This window comes from Schistocerca cancellata, chromosome 2 (genome assembly GCF_023864275.1).
Source record: "Schistocerca cancellata isolate TAMUIC-IGC-003103 chromosome 2, iqSchCanc2.1, whole genome shotgun sequence".
Taxonomy (NCBI): domain Eukaryota; kingdom Metazoa; phylum Arthropoda; class Insecta; order Orthoptera; family Acrididae; genus Schistocerca; species Schistocerca cancellata.
Genome location: NC_064627.1, coordinates 547,744,309 through 547,768,737, shown reverse-complemented (window position 1 = coordinate 547,768,737; position 24,429 = coordinate 547,744,309).

Below are 24,429 nucleotides of genomic sequence, written 5' to 3'. Positions count from 1 at the left end.
ACTTTCAAAACCGAAAAGAACGTTCCAGTACTTGTTAGCCTCCTATGTTGAGAAATGATATGTAATGATTACGCTCTTGTACTTCAATTCACGTCTCACTAACGCAACAAGATAGACCTCCGGATTTCCCAAAAAATTGAACATAAAATTTAAAGAAGCTCTGGCCGAATTTTTAATTAATAATGGGTCACGACAGTACATGATGCAGATTATCGTAAAAAACCACCCGTATGAACCACAACATGTGCTTTTAATATTGTGATTATTGGTTTGAATATGGCACTGTTAATCAAACAATTAAAATCTAAATTGTAAGAACCGAGGCGGCAGATACTAAGTTTGTTTATCATATTTGTCAAATTACTTAACCAGGTCGTGTATCTAATCAATATCCAACACTGACCTTTTTATTATAAATCTTGCTCCTCAAAGATTTAGATGAGTATTGGTGTTGGTAATTCCTGCCGTTACAATACTTTTTTGCGTCTGTGTGAAACAATTGGATTCCTGCAGTAAAATCTTTACCTGTTTTCCATGCTAAAACAGTTGTGGTTACAGTCCAGCGTCGGTCGCAGAGAAAAAGAAGGCCATTGGCAATGCTGAAAAATTCTACACGCTACCAAAAGTCTTTCACAAACTTGACAGATGTACTTCTGACTGGAATGTATTGAATGTCTTACAAGAACTTACGTGCAGATTATTCAACGAAAAAAATTAATGACGTTGATTCGGTTAGATTAAACGTTTTGCCACAAACACGTAAAATGACAAGTGGCAATTCATCTACAGCTCTAAAACTCGATTTATTCAATTTTGTCACCTGCAATCTACAGCTGTCTAAAACAGAATGGTAATGGTATTTATTGGAAGCAAAATATATTTTGCAAATATGGAGCAATGCTCATATGAAAAATCTATTAGATCTGAACTCCACAGATTTCAGATGGCATAACAACGAGAGACGTTACGACTTTTCGTGATTCTCTGGTAGCCAGTTACCAGAAATGAACGACGTTATTTTAGACGGTGAATCAAAATGCACAAAAGGTACAGCTGACATGAAATTCACTGTAAGGTTTTTATAAATAAATAAGTAATATTATATTAGTTTTCCAGAAGTAAACACTGAAGAAATTTGTAGTGATCGGGAGAGTGATTTTGATGAGGACGATAATGTTAATGAGTCCGACAGAGATTAAAAACGTTTACGTTTTTTCTCTTCAAGCAAACCGTGTTTTTCGATCTTTATCCCATTTTCCTTTTGTGCAATTTATTAAAAAAATTTCAGTACGATAGTTTCGAGTATAATTTGAGATTTGTAGCTTGTTCATTGGGTTGCAACATAGGCTTGCATACGCCCCAATACAATCTTGTAAGGACTTCTGCGTATCGAAAAATTGTGTGATTAATAAGGTGATGCACTAAATTTTCCTGATAGCAATTTTTTATGCATCTCGGTAACTTATTGTATCGTCTCCAATAGTTTTCTAACGTAATACTTTACCGACCAGTAAATTCTTTTAATATTTTCGCAACGGTCTCAAAATGGAATGTGCTCATACTTTCTTCTGAAAAATGATTTTGCGCATTGATTGACCCAACTATGCTAGAAAAACAGATTTACAGACAGTTTTCTATTATTTTCTGAAATGGTTCCCCAGGCCTGCGCTACGCTTCAGGCGCCTGAAAATTGTGTTTCTGGTATCTTAAGTCTACCATTCGACTACCTTCTTAAAAACAGACGTTTCGCTATGATACATTTTGGTAAAATTTGTTGAAATTTTTGAAAATTCCGTCAGCTCACACGTGACGTGCAAGATTTCTCAAATTAGTGTGTTTTGGTTTAGTGTAATGGAATCAATGGCCGTATTGATGAAGCTCAAAAATTTTGGTTGTGAACTCTCGTATCATAACGTGTGTCTGTATTCTTTTTATTTACACGTCAAGATCCGAAGGTCATGGAACGTGTCAGTACATGAAATTACAATATAAAAGTAATAACAGATAAAAACAAAATGTTTATGAACCCAAAAAAGTTAATCCTTAAGTTTAAGTAAAAGAAATCAACAATACAATGTAAGAATCAGCTTAATTTTTCAAGGAACTCCTCAGCAGAATAGCCAGACGGAGTGGCCGAGCGGTTCTAGGAGCTACAGTCTGGAACCGCGCGACCGCTACGGTCGCAGGTTCGAATCCTGCCTCGGGCATGGATGTGTGTGATGTCCTTAGGTTAGTTAGGTTTAAGTAATTCTAAGTTCTAGGGGACTGATGACCACTGAAGTTAAGTCCCATAGTGCTCAGAGCCATTTGAACCTCAGCAGAATAGAAGGAGTGACCAATGAGGAAACTCTTCAGTTTACATTTGAAAGTGCATGTATTACTGCTAAAATTTTTGAATTTTTGTAGTAGCTTATTGAAAACGGATCCAGCAGTATACTGAACTCCTTTCTGTACAAGAATTAAGGAAGTCCGATAGAAATGCAGGTTGAATTTCTGTGGAGTATTAACTGAGTGAAAGCTGCTTATTCTTGGAAATAAGCTGACATTGTTAACAAGTAACGACAGTAAAGAATTTGTATATTGAGAAGGCAGTATCAATATACCCAGACTAGTGAACAGGGGCCGACAAGAGGTTCGCGAACTTAAACCACTTATTACCCGAACCGCACGTTACTGAGCCAAAATATCCTTTTAGAATGGGAAGAGTTACCCCAAAATAAAATACCATAAGACATAAGAAAGTTAAAATAAGCAAAGTAGACTAATTTACGTGTCGAACGATCACTTACTTCAGATACCATTCTAACAGTAAAAATGACATCTTTAAGTCTTTGAACAAGATCTTGAACGTCGGCTTTCCATTACAGTTTACTATCTGAACACCTAGGAATTTGAACTGTTCAATTTCACTAATAATATGCCCATTCTGTGAAATTAAAACGTCGGGTTTTATTCAGTTGTGTGTCATAAACGGTAAAAACTGAGTCTTACTGTGATTTAGCGTTAGTTTATTTTCTACAAACCATGAGCTTACGTCATGAACTTCACTATTTGAAACCATGCCATTGTTGCACACAACATCCTTTACTACCAAGTCATCAGAAAAAAGATATATTTTAGAGTTACCCACAATACTAGAGGGCATATCATTTCTATAAATAAGGATCAGAAGTGACTCCAACACTGATCCCTGACCCTCCCCCCCCCCCCCATTTGACTGTACACCAGACCTCACATCACATCTATTCTCAAGACTATAAATAATGGACTTTCGCTATCTGTTGTCAAAGTAAGAGGTGAACCGATTTTGAGCTACTCCCCGTATTTAGTGATCAACACAATCAAACGCCTTAGTTAAATCGAAAAATATGCCTAGCGTTCGAAAACTTTTGTTTAATCCATTCAGTACGTCACAGAGAAAAGAGAATATAGCATTTTCAGTTGTTGAAAGACTTCTAAAGCCGAACTGTGCATTAGATAGCAAATTATGTGGTACAAAATGATCAATTATCTTGTATTGTATTGTACTGCATTGTATGGAACTGGGGACCTAGAAAGGACGGAAAGGCTTCGTCCCCGCCGTAGTCCGCAGTGGTAGACATCTCCATAACAGGCTACAACAGTCCACTGACCCCACCACCGCCCCACACCGAACCCAGGGTTATTGTGCGGTTCGGCCCCCAGAGGACCCTCCGGGAAACGTCTCACAACACACGAATGTAACTCCAATGCTTGCGTGGTAGAGTAATTTTGGTGCACGCTTACGTGGAGACAGTGTTTGCGCAGGAATCGCCGACATAGTGTAACTGAGGCGGAATAAGGGGAACCAGCCCGCATTCGACGAGGTAGATGGAAAACCGCCTTAAAAACCATCCACATACTGGCCTTGCCGGCCGAAGTGGCCGCGCGGTTCTGGCGCTGCAGTCTGGAACCGCGAGACCGCTACGGTCGCAGGTTCGAATCCTGCCTCGGGCATGGATGTGTGTGATGTCCTTAGGTTAGTTAGGTTTAACTAGTTCTAAGTTCTAGGGGACTAATGACCTCAGCAGTTGAGTCCCATAGTGCTCAGAGCCATTTGAACCACATACTGGCCGGGTGGATTCGTGCCGAGGACCGTCACGCCTTCCCTCCCAGAAAGCAGTGGGTTAGACCGCACGGCTAACCGGGCGGGCTCAATTATCCTTACATACACAGCCTTTTCAATAACTTTAGCAAACACTAATGGCATAGAAGTAGGTCTGAAATTATGTGCATTATCCCTTTCTCCCCTTTCATAAAGCTGCTTTACTACGGAGTACTTTAATCGTTCAGGAAACCTAAAGGAAAAATTACAAATATGGCTAAGCACAAAATGGTTCAAATGGCTCTGAGCACTATGGGACTTAACAGCTGTGGTCATTAGTCCCCTAGAACTTAGAACTACTTAAACCTAACTAACCTAAGGACATCACACACATCCATGCCCGAGGCAGGATTCGAACCTGCGACCGTAGCAGTCGCGCGGTTCCGGACTGCGCGCCTAGAACCGCGAGACCACCGCGGCCGGCTGGCTAAGCACAGGGCTAACATGTGCAGCACAGTAGCCTACTTTAATATGCTACTAGGCACTCCATCATATCCATGCGAGTTCTCAGTCTCCAGTGATTTAACTCAATCTCACCCTTGTCTGTATCACAGAGGAGTATTTCAGACATCAATCTCGGAAAGGCATTTGCCAAGAGAGTTATATGATTCCCTGTAGAAACTAAATTTTTTATTTAATTCACCAGAAATGCTCAGAAAAGACTGTTAAATTCTGAACATATATCTGATTTATCAGTAACAGAAATATTTTTACTACGACCTTAAGCTACTGACCAGACACTGCCTTCATAGCGGACCATATGGTTTAATTTTATCCTGTGAATTAGCTATTCTATTTGCATACCACATAATCTTTGCCTTCCTAATAATATTTTTAAGCACCGTACAATAGTGTTTGTAATGGGCTACTGTAGTTTGATTGTGACTGCTTTTAACATTTTGATATAATTCCCGCTTTATTCTACATGATATCCTTATCCCACAAGACGGCCACCCAGGCTGCCTTTTACTGCTAGTACCCCGTTTAGAATGTTCTCATAGAAAACAACTCTCAAAGAGCATGAGAAATGTGTTAACGAGAGAAATGTGTTAACGAAAGCATTACATTTGTCATCCATGTTATCGGCGCTATAAACATCCTGCCACTCTTGTTCCTTGATAAGGTTTAAAAAAACTCTCTATTGCCATTGGGTTAGCTTTCCTACGTAGTTTGTAATTATATGTGACGTTTGTTTGAGTCCAAAAGCCGTTTAGTGTTAAAATTTGTGCATCATGGTCTGAAAAGCCATTCACACTTTACACTTTTACTAACATTATGCCCATCTAGTAACGAAGAATGAATAAAAATACTATCTATGGCTGTGCTACTGTTCTCCTGCACCCTGGTTGAAAAAAAAAAAAAAAAAAAACAACACAGTCTTCATCAGATCATGTGAATTTAGGAGATCTACCAACATCCTTTTTCATGCACTATCATATACAAAATTAATACTGAAGTCACCACATATAACTAATTTTTGATACTGCCTATAAAGTGAATCAAGAACTCTCTCTAGTTTGACCAGAATTTCTCTGAAGTCAGAGTTAGGGGACCTATAAACAACAAAAAATTAGAAGTTTAGTTTCACTAAATTCAGCTGCCCCTGCACAACATTCAAATATCTGTTCATGCAGTGGCGTGATACGTCTATGGACTCAAACGAAATACTGTTTTTTTACGTACATAGCCACTCCCCCACCCTGCAAGGATCTCCTTGAGAAACAGCCTGCTAATCTGTATCCTGACAAAGGAAGCCTCTGAACTGTTCTGTATCCTGATAAAGGGAGCCTCTGAAATGTCAAATTATGTGAGTGGTGCTCCGATATGCCAATAATGTCAGAGTCAACATCTATAAGCAGTTCACAAATTTTATCTCTAATACCTCTTATATTTTGATGAAATACGCTAATTCCTTCTCTACTTGGACACCTGACCTCCTCAGAAGGTGATTCCTTTGTTAGAGGGACTTCTTTTAAGCAGGGATACCTATCAGATTACTTCAAGCTAAAAAAAGGTGCAGCTCTCACACCAACCACTACAGGAATTTTTCCATGAGTGATACCACCACCACCCACTACACTGTCACGTATAAGCTTTGCCAGCCTCCACGTCCCATAACTATTGAGGTGCAGGCGATGCCTAGTGAAACCCGATCTACTGATAGACCCAACTGGCACCACTGAAATGTCACACATGTCGTCTGCCATCAGCGCCCCCTGCAGCCTCATGTTAACGCGCATAGCAGCCGATCATGACGCTGAAACAGTTGCACGAAATGCATGTTAGTGCCACCAGTTTGAGTAGCTATCTTTACCAGGTCACCACCTACATCATATTCCCCTCCCCATCAAGACTATTCCCTGCTCCATCCACTATCACTACCTGATCCTCCTTCGTAAAATTCCTACATTTCTCCCCTATGTTGTCAGTCACCTGAGCCAACCCTGCACTAGGCTTCACAATGCTGGTGACCTGGTACTCACTCTCCAACACTCCCTGCAACTGCTGGCGCACACTTCTACCGTGTGAACTACCTAGCAGCAGAACCTTCTTCTTTCTGTTCGAGTTTGCAACTAACTTAGGCCTCCTAACTGCTGAGGACTGCTGCATGTTTCCTACACCTACAGCTACAAGAGGCTCCCCTCCACTCAACTCTGACCGTTGGTCAAATCTATTGCATATACGCAACGTATAACTGTCTGAATACCTCCTCCTCCTAGCTACCTTCATGCTGTAAGTAGGCTGTTTATGTTTTCTTTATGTAAGTAGGCTGTTTATGTTTTCTTTATGTAAGTAGGCTGTTTATGTTTTCTTATTGGCAACGTTACGTAGCGCTCTATATGAAAATCACTGGCTGTGCTGTGTGCAGTCTGTGGCTAGTTTGCATTGTTGTCTGCCATTGTAGTGTTGGGCAGCGGCAGCTGGATGTGAACAGCGCGTAGCGTTGCGCAGTTGGAGGTGAGCCGCCAGCAGTGGTGGATGTGGGGAGAGAGATGGCGGAGTTTTGAAATTTGTCATGAACTGCTATATATATTATGACTATTAAGGTAAATACATTGTTTGTTCTCTATTAATATCTTTCATTTGCTAACTATCCCAATCAGTAGTTAGTGCCTTCCGTAGTTTGAATCTTTTATTTAGCTGGCAGTAGTGGTGCTCGCTGTATTGCAGTAGTTCGAGTACTGAAGATTTTTGTGAGGTAAGTGATTTCTGAAAGGTGTAGTTTAATGTTACTCAGGGCCATTCTTTTGCAGGGATCTTTGATAGTCAGATTGCGTTGCGCTAAAAATATTGTGTGTCACTTTAGTGAATGTTTGAGTACGTTCAGTTTTGCTCAGCTGTTTGAAAAGCAAATAGTGTAAGAGGTGTATCAGCACAGTCGTGTATAATTGTTCTAAGGGGACGTTTCAATGCCAACTGCCATTTCCCATTCCCCAGCACCCTTCACCCTCGCAACCTATCTAGTTCCTCTTTTGCGTATTGAAACGGCACCTGAAGGGCACAGATCTTACGCTTCTGCTCCTCTATCAACTTATTTCTACTACAGATTCTACATTCCCAGGAGAGGATCTCGCGACAATGACCACTGGTTCGCCACTGCATTCCCCCAATGAAAATGCTTTGAACAAATCCCACACCGTAACCCACTACTCGCAAACCTACGACAGAGCCCACACTTCTCACTCATGCTAAAATTTTGCAGTTACTGAAAAAAACTAAACGTCTACGTTATCTGAGTTCAGTTACACCAGTAGAACTATTTATAGAACCAGCAATAGAGTTCTCGAAATTCTCTGTCTACTAAGAAAGCAACTACTTGTATTGATACTACTACACCACAGCTAATACCAATACCAACAAAACTTCACAAAATTACTAGCTAAAACCAAAAAATTCAAACGGCTACTGGAACACTAAACGAAAATTTCATGAAATATTTCACTGGAAACAATAAGAAACGTCAGCTGAAAACTACCACATGAAATTTATCAAACCACTTCAACGCACTCTAGAAACTCTAGAAAACACAGCGAGCGAACGTTTCCAATAGTTTATTAAATCGTTATTTCACCACAAACAGCGGGAAATACCGCTGAAAACTGTTAAATTTAATAACTGTATAACTGTGCACAAACAACTTTGTCAGTACTTAGCCTTATAACCGCTACAGCTGCAAGCGCACGCCGCGTTCGTGGTGCTTCCTCAAAAATGTCATCTAGAATACGTTACAAAAAACTAAAAACGGTTCTAACTGCCGAATTACGATTTTCTGACATTTTATAATAATATATTTTTTTTAAAAATCGGCACGTGTTTCAAACACTTAGCACGAAGGCTATGATATAAAAACTACCAAATACGGCATTTTAGCTTCGGGAAGATATAATCTAAGACGGCAACTGCTCTGTGTGTTCTCCCTCAACTATCTATAGTCATGTTATCAAGTCTCAAACTAACCACCACTTCAGAATACATGGAATTTTGTAACTGTAATGCTCGTTCCGCTTGCAGCTATTTAATCATTGGGGTGAACAAAGTTATTGCGTCAGCATTAGGCCTATGTTACGTTAACATAACGCCAAGTGTCCTATGTCGTTGCTGGCTAATGGCAAACAGACCGAGCAGACGCCGCCTTGGATGCCTTCTTTCTAAAGCTAAGTTGTTCAAAAATGGTTCAAATGGCTCTGAGCACTATGGGACTTAACAGCTGTGGTCATTAGTCCCCTAGAACTTAGAACTACTTAAACCTAACTAACCTAAGGACATCACACACACTCATGCCCGAGGCAGGATTCAAACCTGAGACCGTAGCAGTCGCGCGGTTCCGGACTGAAGCGCCTAGAACCACTCGGCCACCGCGGCCGGCTCTAAAGCTAAATTGTCTGATTTGTTTGTTTATTATTTATATAATTTACAATGAGAATATTGAAGCCCCAGAAAAAGAACTTTGAAAAACAGGTAGTTTGTAATACTGTTTGCTACATTCAAATATTGTAAATAGTACTTCGGCAAACAAAATGTTATCGATGGGAATACTGAACACGTATCATGGTGGCGGTCGTTGCTGCTTGCCTGCGGAAACAGTCGGAGATCTGTGACGTCATCTGGAACTGTTGCCAGGAAACGGCCGTCAACGCTTGCAGAGCATACAGGAAGATCAAGGGCATCGTGTACGTAGGTACTAAGGTATGTGGTGCCTTGTTTTCGTTCCGTTATATCTATTTTATGATCGACTAAGTCTGGATAGTTAAGGAGTTTTGGACGTCATAGCTCCTGAACTACTTGGGGTATAAGGATTTAATTCCGTAGGCACATCCAGTGGTGTATGTGGATACTGTCTGCAAAATGTGTTGCGAATAGAATTGGTAGTAACGAAGTAATAAACGTAAACGTCATGCACGATGTAGCAGTTAGTTACGAATCTCACTGATTATGACTTAATGTCTACCGAACTATGTATCTCAAAATTATACAATTTTGTAGTACATTCAGCGGCGTATACTTTCTGCGAAATTTATTGCGAATAAAGTTAGTAGCAAAGGAGTAATAAACATCATGCGAGATGCGGCAGTTTTTCACGCATCTCATTGTTTATGACGTCAGTTCTCCTGAACTATATGTCGCGCAATATTATAATTTTGCACTTACATTCAGTGGTATATGTGGATACTGTCTGTAAAGCGTATGGCGAATGCAGTTAGTGGTAAAGAAGTAATAAATTATAACGCCCTGCCTCATTCGGTACTTCTACAGCACGAACAGCGGAGAAGTAGTAAGCGATCAACATTTTTCCTTTCATCATTTTGTAGGGGTTGTAGCGAAAAAATTTTTTTGACGGTTTGAAATTATATGTGAAGCTTGTTTCAAGTCGCTAAGTGCTCTCATTCACAAATAATGGATGGATAAAGTCAGGGAGTTCACGCGTCGCGGGCTAGGAAAATGGTTCAAATGGCTCGGAGCACTATGGGACTTAACATCTATCGTCATCAGTCCCCTAGAACTTAGAACTACTTAAACCTAACTAACCTAAGGACAGCACACAATCGCGGGCTAGGATTCTATTTCACCCCCACACCCACCCCTTTGATACGTAGGTGGTTCTTATCCCCACGGCGATTGTCGCCTGATAGTAAGTTGTATGTGTACTAAGTTTGGTTGAAATCGGCCCAGTGGTTAAGGCTGAGATGTGGAGTGCACGCTGTTCTATGAAAGGCGAAACAGATAGCACATTTATTAAAAGTGAAATAGTTTGGAACAATGGATGAAATACGAGGTTTGGAACTTAAATAGTGGCAACTATTTATTCACAAACGATACAAAAGAGTTACATTTTTGCACCTGTTACTGTCCTTCAAAGTAATCACCAACGTTGTGTAGAACCCGTTGCCAGCAATGTGGAAGGTTTGGTATACCTTTACCAGGGCCTGGTCTGTTGGTGGTGGGAATGGAGCGGTCTACTGCCTGTCGAATTTCTGAAACAGTTCTGAAGCGAATGCCACGAAGTGGTTCCTTCATCTTCGGAATCAAATCAAAGTCACAAGGACATAAGTCCGGGAAGTATGGTGGATGGTACAGTACTTCCCAGTCCCATCGACCGAAGAGAGCAGCCACTGCTTGCGCTGTATGCGCCCGCGCATTGTCGTGCAAAATGATGGGTGGGTTGCACAGAAAGTGTCGCCGCTTCTTTCGCAAAGCTGTTCGCAGTTGATGCTCCAAAAACGAACAGTAATACTGTGCATTGACCGTCTGCCGTGGAGGAACGTAATGCGTTAGGATAACACCTTCACAGTCGTACACGAGAATCACCATAACTTCAGACCGCTCCATTCGCACCATCAACAGAACAGGCTTTGCTAACGGTATACTACACGTTCCACATCGCTAGCATCGGGTTCTACACTACGTTGGTCACTACTTTGAAGGACAGTAACCGGTGCAAACATGTAACTCTTTTGTATCGGTCGGGAATAAATAGTTGCCACTATTTAAGTTCCAACCTTCGTATAATGTATAAGCCTAACTGTTAATTTTATGTTATGGTAAAATTTACGCCTTTTTTGAGTGTATACATGAAAAGAAGTGATCTTTAGTTGATTTGCATATAACAGTAACGTTTCTGGAAGTTCAAATGGTTCAAATGGCTCTGAGCACTATGGGACTTAACTTCTGAGGTCATCAGTCCCCTAGAACTTAGAACTACTTAAACCTAACTAACCTAAGGACATCACACACAACCATGCCCGAGGCAGGATTCGAACCTGCGACCATAGCGGTCGCACGGTTCCAAACTGTAGCGCCTAGAACCGCTCGGCCGCTCTGGCCGGCTTTCTGGAAGTAAACTGTCAACATTAAACTATTTGACCTCAAGGATATGCATTGTAAAATACGTCCACTTTGCATTTTTCTTCCTTTTTATTCTTCGAGTAATCTTAGTTTTGGTTGTACCGTGCCTGGCAGCATGAGTGTTCCATTCTCACAGTCGATTGCTACTGCGAAGAGGCACGATTAAGTCCCTATCTGACCATCCTAATTCAGGTTCCGCACGGCTTGCTGAGACCAATGAGCACATCACTGATGTCCTATCCTATTCGTGACGAAGTATAGTAGTTCAGTTAGCCACGAATGGAAACTACTGCACGGTTTCGATAGAAATCAACATTGACGTGAATATCTGTCTTAGATTTCCGTGTTTGATAACTGATATCAGCATACATGATTTTTTCCTTGAATACAAAACAAATATTTTCTGACGTTCAGTTAATAACGAACTCAAGTTACATTAAATGATGTGGAAAAAATACACCTGTAGCACAATTAGCAAAGTTACAGTGACGAGGTACCTATAGAATTGGGGGAAAAGAGCTTTGTGGCACAACCTGACTAAAAGAACGGGTGTCTTGGTAGGACATGTCATGAGGCAGCAATGAACAGCAAAATTTGGTAATGGAGGGAAGTGTGGCGCAGCAATGTCTGGCTGCAGAAAGCATATTGAAACGGATGTTGTGTGCAGCAGCTGGACAGATACGAAGAAGTTTCCATAGGAGAGACTAACGTTGAGAACTGCGTCATTTAGTCTTAGAATGACAACAGCAAAAACAGGGATTTTGTTATCCACCTCCATAAAGGAAATTAATGAAAAAACAATATTATTGCCATTATTTGCTCGGGAAGTGCTGAGTAGGTGGCTCCATCTGATTCCTAATCCGCAAACTAAGTACGCGCGTCCAGTGTTAAATTGTAAAGGTTTCCGCTGTGTCTTGTGTGTGGAAGTGTGAAAGTGTTAACGGCGATACATCTGGTGGGTACGTGTGTCAGTGCTGTAGGGAAAAGATAAACTATATGTCATCATGAGGATTCACCCCACTCTCTTCCTTTCATTGCCATATTGCTCTACACCAAGGCCGACACAGTACTACCCCACACGGGATTAATCGTAGTGTGCGAGCCCAACAGATGCGGCCTCTTTCGTGAGTGTACGACAAGCGAGATTAGATGCAGTGGTATCAAGTCGAGTGCCTGGACGCTAGTAAGACATAATTCAGTCAACAATCATTTATTAGAAAGAGTTTTACATCGCTGCTTCTTCTTCCCGGCACTAACTAGCAGCCGCCGTGCTGAGTTAGCGGTGCATGAGGTTTCAGTGTAACACGTCAGCACCCGGCGCGGAATTTGCACGTGCAGACATCTTGCAACTAGAAGAGCTGACCATCTATCGGTATCCAGCTAACAGCTCAACGCACAGTACCAATACTAGGAATAAGAACCCTCTACATAAAGACCTAAAATCACTTACCTTGGTCTAAAAGGGGTCCAAATTCAGGAACACAAATTTTCAATAAATTGTCAGCAACCATTAAAAACTTGGTTTGAGATAAAGTGAAGTTTAAACAGGCTTTTTGATAGGCAGCTGCTTCTACTCTATAGATGAATATCTTAACAGGGGCTGTTACGCCAGCTTAACTAAAGACGCCTGTTAGATTCCAGTTTTGATAGCAAATCTACATCTACATCTACATGGTTACTCTGCAATTCACACTTAAGTGCCTGGGAGAGGGTTCGTCGAACCATTTTCATACTACTTCTCTACCATTCCACTCTCGAATGGCGCGTGGGAAAAAGGAACAACTAAATCTTTCCGTTCGAGCTTTGATTTCTCTTATTTTATTATGATGATCATTTCTCCTTACGCAGGTGGGTGTCAACAAAATATTTACGCATTCAGAAGAGAAAGTTGGTGATTGAAATTTCGTAAATATATCTCGCCGCAAAGAAAACCTCCTTTGTTTCAGTGACTACCACCCCAACTCGCGTATCATATCAGTGACACTCATACCCCTATTGCGCGATAATACGAAACGAGCTGCCATTCTTTGCACTTCTTCGATGTCCTCCGTCAATCCTACCTGGTAAACATCCCATACCGCGCAACAATATTCCAGCAGAGGACCGAGAAGTGTAATGTAGGCTATCTCTTTAGTGGCTTTGTTGCATCTTCTAAGTGTTCTGCCAACAAAGCGCAGTCTTTGTTTCGCCTTCCCCACAATATTATTTATGTGGTCTTTCCAATTTAAGTTGCACGTATTTGTAATTTCTATGTATTTAGTCGAATTGACAGCCCTTAGATTTGTGCGATTTATCGTATACTCAAAATTTATCGGATTTCTTTTAGTACCCATGTGGATCACCTCGCACTTTTCTTTGTTTATTAATCACAATATTCAAGATTACATATTTTGTGTATGATAAATTTATTAAAAATGCATAACTATAATTCATGCTGACAATTGATTACTTCTGTAAATATTAGCAGTTCCAGTTCACTGTAATGTATTTACATGTTTTTTCACAATCTCCAGACAAATGATTTGTGTAGTGAGTATTATATTCAAATGTTTTATAATTTCTATGTTGTACTTTCTGGCTTGTTCCACACCCATGAGAAATCATTTCATTTTTGGGTCCATGGAATGAAAACTAAATCTAATCTAATCTCTGGCGTTGTCGGACGTCAGTGCTGCGGCTCCGTCGTAGGAGGCTCCTGCGGCCGGCGCGTCGCTGCAGCCCGGCGTGGCGGTGCACGTCTGTTGGAGCCTCGGCGCTCTCTTTGAGTGATGCTGTGCTTGGGTTCGGCCGCAGAAATCTGCCTGCCCTCACTGTCGGTCGCCCAGGTGGCGTGTAGGCGGAAGACCCAACACTGGCACCAAGGAAGCCCGCGAGGTGGTCCCAGCGTACAGCCGGTGAGGCGGTACTTGTACTGCCCGGGAGTGGCGGCACAGGCGTTGAACAGCTCCCAGACGAGCAGATCGGTTCTTCATTCATGGAAGATCGGACCTGCATCTTCAGTCGCTCACTGTTCTGACTAGCAGGAGTGCAGCTCGCAGAGTCACAGAGTCGAAGTTTCCTCCACAACCAGACGCCTGCAGACTCGCTGGAGTCGACTCCAAGGTGGCAGAAATTGTTGGTTGGTTTGTAGAGTAAAGGGATCAAAATACAGGGTGTCCCATAATAACGTACACACCTTTGAAACTGTATACCTCTTTAATTGGTTCAAATGGCTCTGAGCACTATGGGACTCAACATCTTAGGTCATAAGTCCCCTAGAACATAGAACTACACTCCTGGAAATTGAAATAAGAACACCGTGAATTCGTTGTCCCAGGAAGGGGAAACTTTATTGACACATTCCTGGGGTCAGATACATCACATGATCACACTGACAGAACCACAGGCACATAGACACAGGCAACAGAGCATGCACAATGTCGGCACTAGTACAGTGTATATCAAACCTTTCGCAGCAATGCAGGGTGCTATTCTCCCATGGAGACGATCGTAGAGATGCTGGATGTAGTCCTGTGGAACGGCTTGCCATGCCATTTCCACCTGGCGCCTCAGTTGGACCAGCGTTCGTGCTGGACGTGCAGACCGCGTGAGACGACGCTTCATCCAGTCCCAAACATGCTCAATGGGGGACAGATCCGGAGATCTTGCTGGCCAGGGTAGTTGACTTACACCTTCTAGAGCACGTTGGGTGGCACGGGATACATGCGGACGTGCATTGTCCTGTTGGAACAGCAAGTTCCCTTGCCGGTCTAGGAATGGTAGAACGATGGGTTCGATGACGGTTTGGATGTACCGTGCACTATTCAGTGTCCCCTCGACGATCACCAGTGGTGTACGGCCAGTGTAGGAGATCGCTCCCCACACCATGATGCCGGGTGTTGGCCCTGTGTGCCTCGGTCTTATGCAGTCCTGATTGTGGCGCTGACCTGCACGGCGCCAAACACGCATACGACCATCATTGGCACCAAGGCAGAAGTGACTCTCATCGCTGAAGACGACACGTCTCCATTCGTCCCTCCATTCACGCCTGTCGCGACACCACTGGAGGCGGGCTGCACGATGTTGGGGCGTGAGCGGAAGACGGCCTAACGGTGTGCGGGACCGTAGCCTAGCTTCATGGAGACGGTTGCGAATGGTCCTCGCCGATACCTCAGGAGCAACAGTGTCACTAATTTGCTGGGAAGTGGCGGTGCGGTCCCCTACGGCACTGCGTAGGATCCTACGGTCTTGGCGTGCATCCGTGCGTCGCTGCGGTCCGGGCCCAGGTCGACGGGCACGTGCACCTTCCGCCGACCACTGGCGACAACATCGATGTACTGTGGAGACCTCACGCCCACGTGTTGAGCAATTCGGCGGTACGTCCACCCGGCCTCCCGCATGCCCACTATACGCCCTCGCTCAAAGTCCGTCAACTGCACATACGGTTCACGTCCACGCTGTCGCGGCATGCTACCAGTGTTAAAGACTGCGATGGAGCTCCGTATGCCACGGCAAACTGGCTGACACTGACGGCGGCGGTGCACAAATGCTGCGCAGCTAGCGCCATTCGACGGCCAACACCGCGGTTCCTGGTGTGTCCGCTGTGCCGTGCGTGTGATCATTGCTTGTACAGCCCTCTCGTAGTGTCCGGAGCAAGTATGGTGGGTCTGACACACCGGTGTCAATGTGTTCTTTTTTCCATTTCCAGGAGTGTACTTAAACCTAACTAACCTAAGGACATCACACACACCCATGCCCGAGGCAGGATTCGAACCTGCGACCGTAGCAGTCCCGTGGTTCCGGACTGCAGCGCCAGAACCGCTAGACCACCGCGGCCGGCACCTCTTTAATTAAAGGAGACAGAAATACAATACAATGCTTGTGACATCCCTTAAGATTCAACCAAAGGCGGCAAATGTCCAAAAGGGCCTCCTTCTGCCGCAGTATACCGTCGGCAAAGACTTACAACAGAGCAACATGTCAACTGTATTGTTCCTAATGGAACAGCACCACAGACATGCTCAATTTTCTCTTTAAGATCATCTAGTGTTCGTGGTCTTGCAGTGTAAATTGTGTTCTTGAGGGTACTCCACAGGTAGAAGTGTAGAGGAATTAAATAAGGAGATCGAGCTCGAAGCTCCTTACTGCCACTCCGTCCTCTCCACCTGGCAGCGAAAGTACGGTTGACAAATGCCCTCACATCGATGTGAAAAAGAGGTGACACCCCATCCGGTTGAATGTATGTAATATTCTTCATTAAAAAAATTCGTTAAGACCAGGAATTATGATACGCAACATTTATAAGTAAGAGACACCTCTGAAGTTCCACCCGATTAACCATCTAGAAGAGAGACCACACCAAAGTTTCTTCTGCTAGATTAACATGCCTTTAGGCGGTTACATATGCATAGTAACTGGCCCAGTACACGTAATTAGGGCTGTTAATTGTTCCATTAAGGGTAAAGGTCGCTTGCCGATCGCCCCGGCCCGAAGCTCATCCCGCCCATCCCGCACAGCACTCGGTGTGCGGTCAGTCTGTCAGCTAGCAATTTCTCAAGTCTAATAGACAAATAGGTCTGTAAGAGCCAGAAAGATTTTCACTCTGCAGCGGAATGTGCACTGATATGAAAGTTCCTGGCAGATTAAAACTGTGTGCCGGACCGAGACTCGAATTCGTGAAGTTTGGAAGTTAGGAGACGAGGTACTGGCAGAAGTAAAGCTGTGAGGACGGGGCGTGAGTCGTGCTTGGGTAGCTCAGATGATAGAGTACTTCCCCGCGAAAGGCAACCCAGGTTCGAGTCTCGGTCCGGCACACAGTTTTAATCTGCCAGGAAGTTACATGTCTGTAAGACTCAGCTTCAGCTGGGTCTTCATCGGGTCTTTTTTTAATAATTACTACATTTTAATTTTATCTATTGTTTATCAGTGCTTCGTCCGCGACTGTTTTACTTTCGTAAAATGAAGAACAAACCGTCTTCAGTCACAAGTTGCGTTTATTTACTGCACTATGCATTTCGAGACCTGGAGACTCATCTTCAGGTGATTTTTAGTGATTTACATCCGGTTTTTAGTTGTTTGCCTGTTGATATTACATTTTTGACATCATACAATGTTAAACTGTAAGTTAGTTTCATATTATTAATGCTGTTAAACTTATATCTACAATATACCATGTTGTAACAGAAAAATGTAATATCAACAGGCAAAAAACTAAAAAACCGGATGTAAATCACTAAAAAGCACCTGAATATGAGCCTCCAGGTTTCGAAATGCATAGTGCAGTAAATAAACGCAACTTGTGACTGAAGGCGGTTTGTTCTTCATTACTACATTGGCTACTTTCCAAATTTTAGGGAATTTTTCTTGTCTAAGACATTAATTGAATATGTGGGTAAGTGGGGCTACCAGTTCGGGTGCTAGGAACTGCACAACGTCCGCCACAATGCCTTCCAGCCGGGGGGGGCTTCCCCTCTCTTCAGTGATTTAATGTGGGCCGCCACCTCCTCTTCAGAAAAGGGGTAGACTGTCCTGTCGTTCACAAGTCTGTCAAGATCTTCATTCCGTAGTTGATACTGATCTTCGGTATCTCCAATCATATCGTCATCAGGCAACAGGGACCGGAGAAGGACCTCGGCAGTCTCCTGCCAGGATTCCGTCATCCCGTCCCTATGCCTGATCGTAGATATCATCATTAGGGGAGCGGATCTTTTCCATAACTAGTTTATAGGGTATATAACCCCATGGGTCCAATGCTAATTGATTTAACACAAAGCTCTCCCAACTCTGTATTCTAACTGCTCGAAGCTCTTTTGAAATTTCTCTTTCGCCTCCTGGTACTGCAATAGCCACCTTTGGTTTTCCCACCAGACGACACTGCGCTGGTAGTGCCTCCTCAGCCTTCTGACAGACTGACGCAATTCCTCTAGCTCAGCTCACCATGGTGATGGGGAGGTCGCCAAAGACCTCCTCCTGGTTGGAACGGCTGCCTTCACCGCTCTGATTACTGCACTCACCAGTTCTTCAGCCCTCTTGTCTACGTCTAGGTCCTGTTGCACGTCACCTTCTAGAAATGGAGGAATGTCGCACTCTCTCGCTAGTCGCTCCCAATCTGCTCTTCTGTAATTGATTTGCAGCTCCCACCCCATGGCCGAGTGGCACTATCTGTCTCCTAAAGTATAGGTAATTAGATTGTGATCGCTTGTTGTGGCATTCTCTTCAACTTTCCAGTTTTGTATCATGTTTACAGCGTTCGGTGTGACTAGTGTCACATCGATGTTGGTACCTTGGTCCCTCCTGCCGCATATTTGGGAGGATTACCAGGTTTGTTGGCCACCACAAATTGTAAAGCCATGATCATCTCCTCCCCTTTACCACCATTTTCATCTCTTGTGCCACAATACCATAGGGGGGATTTTGCATTATGTCAGTTGTTATAACCATTTTCCGCCCCCGCAACGCCGTGGCTACTCTAGTTAAGTGATCTAGGTGTTGTTCGATGTTATCTCCATACTGGAAATACATATTTATGATAGTTATAACTCCCGCGGCGTTGCAGTGACTGTTGGAGTGTTGTGAGAGTGTTGTTACCTGTAGGGTTTGGTTTGTGACAACTACTGCCGCTCTGGGGGCATCACCACTGCTTACAATCTTCCATGTATCGGCTGCAAAAGATAGTTTCCCGACTTGAGAGTACGGCTCCTGTAGGCAAGGTACATAAAGCCCTCTCTCCTCCACCTCCCTTCGAAGCTCCTACATCACAAGTCTGCTGTCATGTGAGTTCAGTTGTCCAATAGTTAACTCGGTCATTACGGTAAGTAAGTATGTATTCTGTCGTCAGGCCAGGTCTTGCTCCAATCAAAGGCGAAACGACCGTTGGCTAGCACTGACTGAGTATATATGTCATTGAGGTCAAATTTCTCAACACGTCTTTCAAATACTTACTTAAGTAAATCTCGCAGGGCTCCGAAGTCGGTGGGAAGGTTCACTGACTTTAGCTGTCCCCTGGAAATTAGAACTACTTAAACCTAACTAACCTAAGGATATCACACACATCGATGCCCGAGGCAGGATTCGAACCTGCGACCGTAGCGGTCGCTCGGTTCCAGACTGAAGTGCCTAGAACCGCTCGGCCACAGCGGGCGGCCATTCATTGTATTCACTAACGCACTCTGCAACTTGTAGAGCTGACCCACCATCGGTATCTGTGATTCAGATGGAATGGCCTGACTCTGAGAGTGAGTGGAAGGAAGGCGAGGGTTTTACAGCAGTCGATGACGCTATTTTTCCCTTATGAGTGACCTGTGTGCTCCCATTTTCGGAGCCTGTCAGCGCTCTTGCCCATCTTTATGCTCAAAGCGTTCCTTTTAAGCAAAGTTTGCAGCCTGAAAGGCGTTCTTGTATCATCCCTAGGTGTAGTTGCTGCATGTAACCTAGTTACAGAAGAACATTGTGTCTGTTCTGCACTGCTGTCTCAGTGCTCGACCAAGGGATCCTGGCTTCCTCTCTCTCACACTGTGAGGCAATAAAGTCTCTGTTTGTACGTCAGTGCATCCGAGTGTTGACATCGACTATACCACCGTTGTGTACCCGGCGGGCGTGTCCCGCTTAGCGTCATCCCAGCTGGTTTCAACAAACTTTCATTCGTACACTTAATTGCTATTCAGCTGTGCAACAACCGTCTTCCATAATGCAGTTACACATCCGGCACATTATCCACAGGTCTGAGGAACGGAACGACCAAGTCTCCCGAATACGAGGTGCGATGAAAACAATTATTTTCTGTCTCAACATTTTTTATCGATCCATAGTAGAACAGCATTACGGGGAGCGGAGGATACAAGCTCCGTTCAGCACTCTGACTGTTGCGGCGTGGGGGGGGGGGGGGGGGGGGAGGCGCCATGAGGGTGGAGAAGACCGTGCCTTCCGTAGGAAATCATTCGCCATTCGCTGAAAACTGTTAAGTCCTCCGCGCCAAGTGTGGTTTCCTTTTATCAGACGGTGTCTTAGGCAGTGATCCGCCATGAACAGTTTTATTGCTCGTTTAAATAAGGCCTGTGATATATCGCCCGGGCCCTGCGATAGATGTTGCTGGATCCTCTGACTTCACTGGGAAAAAAAAACCATACTGCATAGCTCCGTTGATATTATTCCACCTTTTGCAAATGGACAATGAAAATAATAATTTAGACAATAGAGGCTCTATTTTACACCATAGTATGTCACGTGAGAGTGAAGTAATGTATGGTATTGAACAGTAGGTGCTACAGTGAAAATGAATTGCTGCAACATGTACAACTTTTGTAGTCCTTTCGTCTTCAGTTGCGTGTAGTATTACAGTATGTTGATAATGTTTACTTTTGGACCGTCTGACCGTCCAATTACAATTGAATGAAAAACAATTTTCGCACCATGCTCATTTCTCCTTTATTCTTTGAAAGGCATCTTGAGTGGCCTGGAATATGTACATATTTTCGTTCATAAACAGTTCTGGCAGTTTACTTTTATATGCTGTTGGAATACTTTAAAGTTCTACTTACTGATTTCGTGGATGTTGTCCTACATGTAGTGTTTTGTTCCATTTTTGGCGATGTTCTTCTTCTTACAATTGTCATTTGAAATTTTGTTTCTCACATTTCACAGCACTTGTTATGATTTATGTTTTGGTTGGTGTTGCCAACTGTCGAATGTTATTACCAAAGATCGAATGTTGTCGCCAACTATTGCGTGTGTTTTTGTGATGTCCGTGATCTGTGTGTGTGTGTGTGTGTGTGTGTGTGTGTGTGTGTGTGTGTGTGTGTGTGTATGAGTGAACTGCTTTTTGTTTTGGTATGATTAGGTGAAGTGTATGTGCTTAAATCACCGCAAATACCATCCTACAAACATGGAACAAGATATGGAAATAATCAGAATAAAGAATCATAATAAATACCTCATACAAATGCAAGAAAACTACCACAGTCAGAAAGCCATTGCTGATAACAAACGCGATAAATGAGCAAACACATTAATACAGACTCTCTACTACTCTTGATAGAACAAATGATAAGATGTACTGCGGCGTGTACGACATTCATTACGCCAGAGATTGCAATTGTGTGCAGATGTACTGCGGCGTGTACGACATTCATTACGCCAGAGATTGCAATTGTGTGCAGCAAATGATGGCCACCACATTGAACATCTATTGGCCTGACATGTCGGGACACACTCTATTCCACTCCGTAATTGAAAACGGAAACCACGTGTGTACGTCTACCTCACCCCTCATGGTAATGTACATGTGCGTCAGTGAAAAAGACCAATAAAAAGGTGTTAGCATGTGGACGTAATGTGCGGTTCCAGTCTCTTCTGTACCTAAGGTCCATCACCGTTCCCTTTGGATCCCTACGTAATTCGGTGCTCTCCGATACACGCGATCGAACAGCGGAGGAGTGGTACTCAAGCGTCAGCTTTAGGTTACAATATCTCCGGATGTAATTAACATTTTACAATGCAACAAACGGCACTGATTACGTATTTGTTTATATGTTCAGATGTGCTAACAAAACTAACGGTTATCCATTTAAAAAAAACGTATGTTTGTGTTAAAAAACATACTTCCGTGCATTTTTTTATGGTTTGTATTAACCAATTACACTAGCCCCTCTCCTCACGTTCGGTCTGTGGAATCGATTCGTCAGTATTTGTTATGGTTTACGAAATATATCCAGCGGTAACGTTAGGTGACTCACCCTGTATACATTGTACCAAAATGTAAACTCACTAGTATAAACAAAAATATGTACATATTACAGGCCACTGAAGGTGCCTTGCAAAGAATGAAAGTGAAACATGTGCGGCACGAAAACTGTATTTCATTCATTTGTGATTAGACGGTTCAAAAGCAAATGTTATCAACATACCGTAATGAATTGCAGCACCTGTTGAATGGAATGAAGAGTCTAGTGAGCACAAAAGCACAGTCGCACTCGTAACTATTTGATCGCTAAAATTGCCCCAGTGGTCGTTCACAAGATATTCGAAAGTCAGTCTTCTGACTATATCTGCGAGATTTTTATTTATTTTTTACTTCGTGGCTTCACAATTCCAGCAAATTTCTAGTAACTTTGATTTTATTATGACTTATATTTTATTTACGCAAAGATTCTTCAAGACTTTAAAAAAATTTCGATTTCCATTATTCAAGTTTCGCAGTGCAACTGAAACAGTCTTTCTCTGCCTTCCACATTGTTGGGGAATTAGCCCGAATTGCGTAAACCAGGTTTAATGACGTTAAAAATTGCTGACGCACGGATGAATGTATTTGCACGCGCCGCTTTATCGCGATTACGTTGCACTCTTACGCTAGAGGGATCTGTACTAATGCTGGCTCATAAAACCAAAGTAACAGGAAATGCCTGTGTAGTATAGTAAACATTTCTGCGTAGTCGTGGTCTCGAACGCAACGAAAACGTAAACGATAGTGAGTAGCGTGTGCATTTGTGCTGACTGCTGCAAACAAACTCTGTGAAAGACATCCCCATGAATCATTACTTAAGCCAGCCACACACACAAGCACGTATCGAGCAATCGTCACACGCTTTCCCACCTGAACACATTCTTGATACCGGCGTTGCACCCATTTAACGCACCGGTTATTATCCACGAGCAATTTATGTAGTAGCATGCCCCCACAAGTACTCCATGCCCATTTAGGACAGATAAGTTGCTATATCGGATCACCATTTCTCTCTGAAGACGGGGGAAGGGCACAATGACGTCGCTCCCGCCCAGTAGGGATAGGGTCCAGTTACGTTTATGTGACCACCGCCTATGGTCGACATCAAGGTAAAATAACCACTCGCAGATTGCAGATGACAGCACTAGCAGTGGAGGGTATATAAAACTCGTCGGGGGGACGCGGAAAACCGGTGCAGTCGTTGTCGTAATGCGGAAATGGAGCGATTTATCTGATGTCCAGAAGGGCTTCATCATTGGCTTTCGGACCAAGGGTGGCAGCATTTCTGAAGCGACTAAGTTTGTAAATAGTTCTTGTGTGGTCGTGGTTAAATTATGCAGTGCATGGCAAAATGGTGCTATCCAAATCGAACACTGGGGCAACTGTGGTTTACCACGGGCGTTAGATGACAATGTGAACGACGGCTGCGGAAATGTGTAGAGGCGAATACATGTGAAACTGTTGAGCAACTGACCGCCCAGATGAACCGAGGGGCTACCAACTGTGTCTCCTCAACTACAGTTCAGCGAACGTTGCTGCGTTCGGGCTTCTGCAGCTGGCTCTTGATTCATGCACTCACGCTGACTGCCTTCCATCGGAGACGAAGGCTGGACGACCGCTTGTGTAGCGACCGGCTCCAGTAGACAGAAGGCCGTTGGCGTGTACAACAATCGTCGGAAGAGTCCAGGCTGGAGCAGGGAGCGTTATGGTCTGGTGAATGTTTTTGTGGTATTTTCTGGGCGATCTTGTCGATCAACACAAGTATGAATCTATCCTGGAGGACCATGTCCAGTCCTATATGAGGTTGGTTTTTCCTCAACACGATGGTATCTACCAGCACGACGAGACAAAGCGTCACACAGCTCGCAGGGTACGTGCGTGGTTCGAAGAGATCCAGGAAGAATTTACCGTACTTCCCTGGCCACCAAACTCCTCAGCCCAATAGAGAATCTGAGGGACCGCATCCATCAGGCTGTTCGCACCAAGGATCCTCAACATTGAAACCTACACAGCTGACCATGGAATTGGAGTCGGCGTAGCTCCACATACTTATCGGCATCGTTCAGAACCTCAATGACTGTCTGCCTGTATGTTTTGCAGTGGTCTGCGCCGCAAAAGGTGGTTATTCAGGCTTTTTGACAGGTGGTCACATTAGTGTGACTGGACAGTGTAGATCGTATTCGTTGAGGTGAGCCAGAAATAGGTGAGGTTGGTCGTAACGAGAATGATAGACGATAATTGTCGACGGTGCACGGCTAGAGTGTGG